The 8971-nt window shown below is 46.3% G+C and overlaps 1 long non-coding RNA gene across 1 annotated transcript; it reads left to right on the top strand.

Annotated features, from left to right (window-relative positions):
- On the top strand, window positions 1-8468 carry LOC140470006 (uncharacterized). Its single transcript, XR_011956298.1, has 3 exons — window positions 1-151; window positions 1099-1214; window positions 8428-8468. It is a non-coding gene; the product is annotated as an uncharacterized lncRNA (long non-coding RNA).
- The last annotated feature ends 503 nt before the right edge of the window (window positions 8469-8971 follow it).

The raw sequence follows: 8971 nt of genomic DNA, 5'->3' as shown, positions 1-8971 counted from the left end.
CTACTTTCTCCGGCAGCGGCTGCGATCGGTTCCAGAGAGCGGCGCTCAGAGCCAGTGTGTGGGAGCCTCGCCGGGAGAAAGGAGCGGAGAGAATTCACAAGTCCTGCATAAAGGTTAAAAAAAAAACTCGTAGAAGACCCTCCAGGCCCGGGTAAGGAGGTGGCGGTCTCTGATCAGGGAAGGGGCCCAGGGTCACGGCCGCCATTTGTTTGAGGGAAGAGGAAGCTCAGGGCCGCCATCTTGAGAAGGTCAAGGTGCAGGAGGGCGGGGCTCCCGGGGTCTGTAGAACAATCAGAGGAAAGGGAAGCCCCATTGTTATTGATTAATTCCACGTACACAGCGTCACTGGGCGATCCTGCAGGAATATCCTCTCTCAGTCCTGCTGGGATGTTTCACCCCATCAGAACCAGCAGCTCTCCTCCTCTCTCAGCTCCCCTTCTGTCCTTCCTGCAGCATCTGTCCCCTGGAACATTGAGCTGCCTGTCCTGTCCCTCCCTCATCTGTTGTTTCTGTAATACCTGTGATATCCCAGTCCCATCTTCGATTACTTCACTAAAGACAGGAATGCACCTGATGGATTTTTCTTAACATCAGCAATTGTTTAATACTTATTTACAGGTTTTTAATTACATCGTTTTTGAAACATTTACTTCCCATTCAATCATTTGCAATGGTGGGATTTGAACCTGTGTCCAGAGAACACTTGCTGAGTTTCTGGATAAATTGTCACACAATATTGCCACTAGGCCTTCACTTCACCTGCTCACAGTTTGTATATCCCAGTGCAACATGAATCAAAACCCTTTCTTCCTGCACAATTGTTTGACTCGGCATTCTAGTGATGTGACTCAGTACCTCTCCCTGTGGTATCCCTCACTGTGTGGGTCTAATTGCTGCCTCTGTCAGCATCTCTCACTTCTGAAGCTACTCCAGATCATGAGCCAACAGAATTCTCCACTCCAGAGAGATGAGGCAGCACAGGTCAGGAATGTAGACTGGGAATTTCCAGATATCTGTGGGCTCAGTGCCATTCTATATGTGTAACCCTCAAAGCATTAGTCTAATTTCCCATTCTGCCTATTTCTGTGTCTTCTACAGGTACTCATGAAGTTCCTGACTCAATAGACTTGCCAAGTGCTGGTTGGGACGATGGTTGGTCAGCCAGAAAGACAAAGTCAGGGAGGTCGGGAGTCTTCAATAAATCCTGCTGCCAGGTAAGATCATTCCATTGCACAGAGCAGAAAGTAATAAGGGGGATCCAAACATCAGCTAACAAGACATGACATAGAGAAAGTGCTGGAGGGGGAGCACAGTACAGACTCACCCCAGGCTCAATCACCACACCTGCTGCAAGTTTTGTTATAATTAGACAGCATCGGGAGTTCCCAGGTATCAGTCCAGGCCTGTGCTTTCTTAGGGAGCATCAGAACAACTGAGGGGACAGCAGGCCTCCCCCGAGAGGGTGGTAATGCTGCCTGGGATCTTTCTGTTCCCTATTCCCTCTCCAACACTGTATCTATGGCTTGTATTGTGGACCAGTGTCTTCAATCATTCTAACTCCTATAACAGTTCCTATCTCTGTCATCTCCTCCCCTCTCACCAATTATTTCACATATTTGAAACCTCCAGTCCAGATGACCATCCGTATCGCTGTAACTTGCTTCAGTCTCTACAACATGCCTTGTCTCGATAGTCTCCTCCTCCAATACTTGGAGACATCGGGTCTGTTTCTGTGTGGCATGACTCTTCGGCCAAGGTTCCCTAAATGGAATGAGTCGTGTTTGCCTGTGTTTGGCTCATATTCCTTCATACCTTCTCCTCTCCATGTACCTGCCCGAGTGTCTTTTCCATGTTGTAATTGTACTTGTTTTTACCATTTCCTCTGGCAGTCCATTCCGTCTATGCACCATCCTCTGTGGATAATGTTGCCCCTCAGCTCCCTCTTTAAATCCTTGTTCTCTTACCTCATGTTTATGCCTCTAGGTTTGGACTCACCTACCCTTGGCTATTCACCTTACTTAGACCCTACATGGTTTCATAAACCTTTATAAGGTCACCCCGTGGCCTCCCCTGTCCAGGAGAAATATTGACGACAGTGTTACCAATATCTCCAACTCATGTACTCAATGCTCTGACCAATGAAGACAAGTGTGCCAATTGCCGCTTTCAACACCCTGTCGCCCTGTGATGCCAGTCCAAGGAACAATGTAACTGCACCCCTTGGTCTCTCCCTTTTCTCCAACACTGTCCAGGGCCCAACTATTACCCATGTTAGTCCTCCTTGGTTTGTCTGAACTAAATCCAACACCTGAATTAAACTCCATCTTTCATTCCTTGGCCCACTGACCCAGTTGATTAACATCCCCTTTGATAACTATATTCCCTGCCCACTCTTCCACTAATCTTGGTATCCATAAACGTACTAACAGGGACTCCTATATTTTCACTCAGATTGTTTATGTAAATGGTGCACAACAGTGGTCCCAGCACCAATCCTTACAGCACACTGCTGGTCAGAGGCCCCAGTCTGAACAACAACCCTCTCCCACCACCCTCTGTCTCCCACTGTCATCCCATTTTGTATCCAGTTGGCTAGCTCTCCCTGATCCCTTGTGATCTACCCTTACTAACCAATGTATCATGCTACACCCTGAACAAGGGTTTGTGGAAGCCAGAAACAACATCTGTTGCTCTCCCTTCGTCTATCTTTTTGGTCACATCTTGAGCAAACTCCAGTCAAGTTTGTGGGACATGTTTTCCCACGCACAAAGTCATGCTGGCTGTCCGTAATCAGGCCTTATCTTTCCAAATGCATGTAAGGCCTACCTCTCAGAATGACCTCCAATAACTGACCCACCCTGTTGTCTTGCTCATCAGTCTGTAGCTCCCTGGCTTTCTCTTGCAGCCTTTCTGAATGAATGACACAACATTATAATTATAGTCAGAGTCATACCGTACTATTTGGTTAATGCTATCCATACTCTAAAACTGATCTCATTCCACCTGACAGTTCCTGGATCATATCCCTTCAAACCTTTCCTATTCCTGTACTAACCCAAATGTCTTTTAAACATTGTAATTGTCCCCATGTTCACTCCTTCCTTGGGAAGTTCATTTCACACACAACCCACCCTCTGTGTAACAATGTGCCTCATGTCTTTTATTTTATATGTCTCTCCACTAAACTTAAAAATGTAGTGCCTTGTCTTGAAACTCCCCTGTCCATGGGAAAAGACAACTCCCATTAACTCTATCTATCCCCCTCATGATTTTATAAACTACTATAATGTTATCTGTCAACATTCAGGTTTCAGTGAAAAATACCAACCTATTCAGCCTTTCTTTATACTGAAGCCTTTCGTACCCAGCCACATCCCAGTAAATCTCCTCCCAACCCTTTCCAGCTTAATAATATCCTTCCTATAACTGGGCGACCAGAACTGGACACAGTATTCCAGAAGAGGACTCACCAATGGCCTGTATAATCTCAATGCGACTACTCAACTCCGATATCCAAAGGACTGAGCAATGAAAGCAAGTGAGGCAAGCACCTTTTTTTAAACTATCCTGTCTCTCCATGTTGCAAATTTCAATGAATTATGTAGCTGAACCCTGAGGTCCCTCTGTTCTACAACACTACTGAAGGTCCTCCCATTAATTGTATAAGTCCTGCCAGTGTTTGTTGTTCCAAATGCATTACCTCACATTTATTCAGATTGAACTCCATCTACAGTTTTTCAGCCATTCACACAATTCATCAGGATCCCTTTGTAATCTCAGAAAACCTTCTTCACTGTCCACAATGCCACCCTCCAGTCTAACAGCCTATCATACATAGCACTCTATGGTACAAATATCTCTGCTAGGGGCCCTACAATTTCTTCACCAGCTTCCCACAATGTCCTGAGATCCATTTGATCAGGTCCTGGGGATTTATCTACCTTTGTGTTTTAAAACCTCCCGCACCTCCTTTTCTATAATGTGGACTCATTTCAAGACATTGAGTCATAGAGATGTACAGCACGGAAACGGGCCCTTCGGACCAACTCCTGCATGACGTTTCTAGTCACATTTGCCACAATTTTGCCAATATCCCTCTGAACCTTTGCTATTCATACACCCATCCACATGCATTTTAAATGTATATCTGTCAGCCTCCACTATTTGCTCTGGCAGCTTATTCCATCCACTCTGTGGGAGACCATTGTCCTTTAGACCCCTTTGAAAAGTTTCCCTCGCCTGGGGAAATGACCTTGTCTATTGACCCTGTCGATGACCATCATGATTTTAAACACCTTTTATCAGTTAACTCCTCAGCCTCCCATGTTCAACTGAAAACAGTCCCAGCCTATTCAGGCTTTTCCCTGAAGTACAAACCCTCCAACCCTGGCAACGTCTTTGGTCATTTCTTCTGAACCCTTTCAGGTTCCACGACATCCTTCCGATGGCATTGAGACCTGAATTGCACACAGTATTCCAATAGTGGTCAGGCCAAACACTGTTTAGTTCCCTGAGCGCCCCAGTCTTTATCCACAGGAAGTTCCAAAGTGAAATATTTGTTTTGGATCTTGTAGTTTCACACATTGTTGCCTTCATTGATCATTAAGGAGACCGGGTTTGTCCCGAGCTCTTCTTTTGCTCTTAATACACTTGTAGAGTCTCTTTGGATTCTCCTTAACTTTCTCTGCCAAAGTGATCTCATGCTCCCTTTTTACATTCCTGATTTCCATCCTAAGTGTATTCCTACAGCCCCGATGCTCCTGAAGGGATTCCCTTGAGTCAGCCAGTTATATCTGACATGTGACCCCTTTTTTTCTTGACCACAGCCCAGAAACTCAGCCAGTGTTTCCTAATTCAGTCAGCATTGAGCTGCACACTAACAGGAACACGCTGGCGCTGAACGCTCCTTTTATCTCGGTTTTAAAATATTCCTACTTGCCCAGACTTCCCTTTACCTGCAAATAGCCTCCCCAGATCTACTTTAAAAATTCCTGTCTAATACTATCTTGCTCCATTGAATAACTTTAACTTGTGGTTCAGGCCTGTCCTTTTCCATCGCTATTTTCAAACTAATACAATTGTGGTAACTTTCCAAAGTGCTCCCCCACTAACACCTCAGTCCCGTTCCTGACCTTGTTTCCCAAGGGGAGGTCAGGTTTAGCCCCATTCTCCAGTTGGGCCACTTACATAATGACTGGGAGTTTTCGGAACACACTTAACAAATTCCTTCCTTCCAAATGCTTAACACAGTAACAATCCCAGTCCAGGTTTGGAACAGTTAAGATCCCCTATTATTCTCAGAGATATCTGAAATCTCCTGACATATTTGCTCCTCCATCTCCCATTGCCTATCGCTGTAGTACGACCGTAGAAAACTAATGACCAATTTTTATTTCTCAGTTCCACTAATATCGTTTAACTGGGCGATCCTACATGAATCCTCCCTCTAGGTACTGCTGGGATGTTTCCCCCAATCAAACCCACCAGCTCTCCTCCTGTTTTGCCTCCTGTTCTATCCTTCCTGTAGTATCTGTCTCCAGAACATTGAGCTGCTGCTCCTGTTGCTCCCTCAGCTGTGTTTCTGTAATATCTATGGGATCCCAATCCCATGTTCCCATCCATACTCTGGGTTCATCTGCCTTATCTATCTGGCCCTTTGCATTGAAATAATTTCAGTTTAATCCACCAGTTTTCCCTAATTGTCTGCTATGTTCTTGCCCTGCCTTGTCTACTTGCATTGCTCTCTCGAACATTTGTACCAGCCTCAACTTTCTTTCTGGCCTTACGAATCTTTGGGGTCACACAGCCCTGCCAGATGAGTTTAAATCCCCTCGAGCAGCTCCAGCAACGTTCCCCACCAGGATGTGGGTCCCCCTCCTGCTCCCAGTTCAGGTGTATTCCCCACCCTGTCTACCTGTGCTGACACTTTCAGACATCCAGGGACTTGCTCACCAAGGTCCCTGTATTCCTCACTACACCAGGAGGACCTACCATTCATGATGGATATCATTTGTTTATTAGACTTCCCACAGTACATTACCTCACAGTGATCAGAAGTAAACTCTGTCTGCCATTACTCTGCTCAGTTTATCATCTGATCGATATCAGACTGCAGCCTGAGTCCATCCCCCTCACTGTGGACAACACCCTCACCTTTCAGGTTATCTGCAAACCTATTAATGTTACCTTCTGCTTTCACATCCGAGTGATTAATGTCCATAATGAACAGCAATGGCTCCTGCACAGATCCCTGTGGTACACCCGCTGGGCAAAGGCTTTCAATCACAAAACCAACCCTCCACCAATTGTGGTGCCAATTTACCAACTTACCTTGGATCCCATGGGATCTTCCCTTTGGGACCAGCCTTCCGTGTGGGATCTTGTCAAAGACCTTAATGAACTCCATATAAACCACACCATCTGCACTGCCCTCATCAATATCAGAGGACAGTCGTCTCGCAAATCCATACAGACAATCCCTAATGAAATTGCGGGGGTATCCGTTTTTGGCGAATACATTGTATAGGTGTTCTTCTTCCTCTTTTTGCAGTTCTGGTGTACTGCAGTGTGTTGTGGCCCTTTTGAACAGTGTCTTGATGCAACCTCTTTTGTGTGTGTTGGGGTGGTCGCTTTCGTAGTTTAGGACTTGGTCTGTGTGTGTGTCTTTCCTGTAAACCTTTGTGGTGAATTCTCCATTTGGTGTTCTCTGTACAGTCACGTCTAAGAATGGGAGTTGGTTGTCCTTTTTTTCCTCTCTCGTGAATCGGATTCCTGTGAGTGTGGCGTTGATGATCCGGTGTGTGTTCTCTATTTCTGTGTTTTTAATGATTACAAAGGTGTCATCCACATATCTGACCCAGAGTTTGGGTTGAATTTGCGGTAAGACTGTTTGTTCTAATCTTTGCATTACTGCTTCTGCTATGAATCCAGAGATGGGTGAGCCCATGGGTGTTCCGTTGATTTGTTCATATATTTGGTTGTTGAATGTGAAGTGTGTTGTGAGGCACAGGTCCAGTAGTTTGAGTATGCGTCTTTGTTGATAGGTTCACCGTCCTGTTGTCTGTTCTGTGTGTCCAGCAGGGTGGCTATTGTTTCTCTGGCTAGGGTTTTGTCGATAGAGGCGAACAGTGCTGTTACATCGAATGAGACCATAGTTTCTTCCTTGTCTTTGTGTATATTTCTGATGATGTCCAAGAATTCCTGTGTTGACTGTACAGAGTGTCTGGATCCGCTGATCAGGTGTTTCAGTTTCTGCTGTAGTTCTTGAGCCAGTTTGTGTGATGGTGTCTCTGGTAGTGATACTATGGGTCTGAGTGGGATGGCTGGTTTGTGCACTTTAGGTAGTCCATAGAATCTGGGGGTGTTGTTGCTTTCAGGTTTCATTCTCTGTAGGTCAAACCTGGTTATCTGCCCGTTTATTTTTTGGAGGTTTCTCAGTGTGTTGTTTATCCTATTGGTGAGCTGTGGGGTGGGGTCAAACTCCACACAATTTCATCCACAGATGCCTCAGGGAAAGACAACGGAACGAGGACATGCCGCAACCCAAAGGACTAGCCACACTACCATACATCAAGAACAGTTCGGAACTGACAGCCAGACTACTGCGATCACTAGGACTCATAACAGCACACAAACCAACAACCACTCTCTGACAACAACTCACCAGAACGAAGGACCCGATACCCAACATGAGCAAAACCAATGTAGTGTACAAAATCCCATGCAAAGACTGCACAAAACACTACATAGGACAAACAGGAAGACAGCTACCGATCCGCATCCATGAACACCAACTCGCCACGAAACGACACGACCAGCTATCCTTAGTAGCCACACACGCAGATGACAAGCAACGTGAGTTCGACTGGGACAACACTACTATTATAGGCCAAGGCAAACAGAGAACAACCAGAGAATTCCTAGAGGCACGGCACTCATCCACAGATTCAATCAATAAGCACATTGACCTGGACCCAATATACCGGCCACTGCAGCGGACAGCTGGAACTGACAATCAGAAGCGGTAGATACAAACCACTATAAATGCCAGAGGAAACATCACAGAAGCGCTTCACAGGAGGCTCCCAAGCACTGAGGATGTCACCTAGACAGGGGACGAAACGTCTGTAACACAAATTCCCAGCTCGGTGAACAGAACCACAACAACGAGCACCCGTGCTACAAATCTTCTCACAAACTTTGAAGCCCTTTAGACTCTACAAAGCTCCGTCATGAACAAGCCACCATCTCTCTATTTCCTTTGCCCTCTTCAGTGTCTGCAACACTCTCTGTATCTTTCAGTAACGTTCTTTAGTTACTGCAGGTCTGCGTCGCTCCCCCGATAACCTGTTCCATCCCCTACAGCTCCCTCAATCACTGTAACACCCTCTGCTCTGTCTCATCCTCCTCTTTCCCACTGTCTTCCAGGCACAACGGCGATCCTGTAAGAGAGCAGTGCGGAATGGGGTGTTATAAATCTCAGCTGAGGCTTGAGGCCTACCATTACTTGAGAGTCACAAAGGGAGGGAACCTGAGAGAGAGCAGCACAAAACGGGAGAATATAAATCAGTAGGGAGGGTCAAGGCCGACTGGGACTTGGATTTGGATAAAAAGCAGAGCAGGAGGCTCGAAGTCAGCACCGAGTCACAGACGGAATGACTGTGTGAGGGAGCAACTTGGAGCAGGAGCTTGAGGCTGACCCCCACCTGGGAGAATATAAATCCGCACTGAGGATCGAGGCCTAGTTGTACCTGGGAGTCACAGAGACGGTGACCCTGTGAGGGAGCAGACTGGAGTGAGAGCTGGATGATTACACGTCCGAGGAGACACATTACTGTGTGTGCACGTGTACCTCCATTGTTCTGTGTTTGTGTGTGTTTGTGTGTATGTCCACTTCCCACGCTGTGTGTGTGTGTAACTCTTCTCAGTGTGTGTGTTTGTCCCTCCCTCGCTGTGTGTGTGCGTGTCCCTC

The sequence above is a fragment of the Chiloscyllium punctatum genome, chromosome 50 (assembly GCF_047496795.1).
Source record: "Chiloscyllium punctatum isolate Juve2018m chromosome 50, sChiPun1.3, whole genome shotgun sequence".
In the NCBI taxonomy this organism is placed as follows: domain Eukaryota; kingdom Metazoa; phylum Chordata; class Chondrichthyes; order Orectolobiformes; family Hemiscylliidae; genus Chiloscyllium; species Chiloscyllium punctatum.
This window is presented reverse-complemented; position numbering and strand designations above follow the sequence as displayed.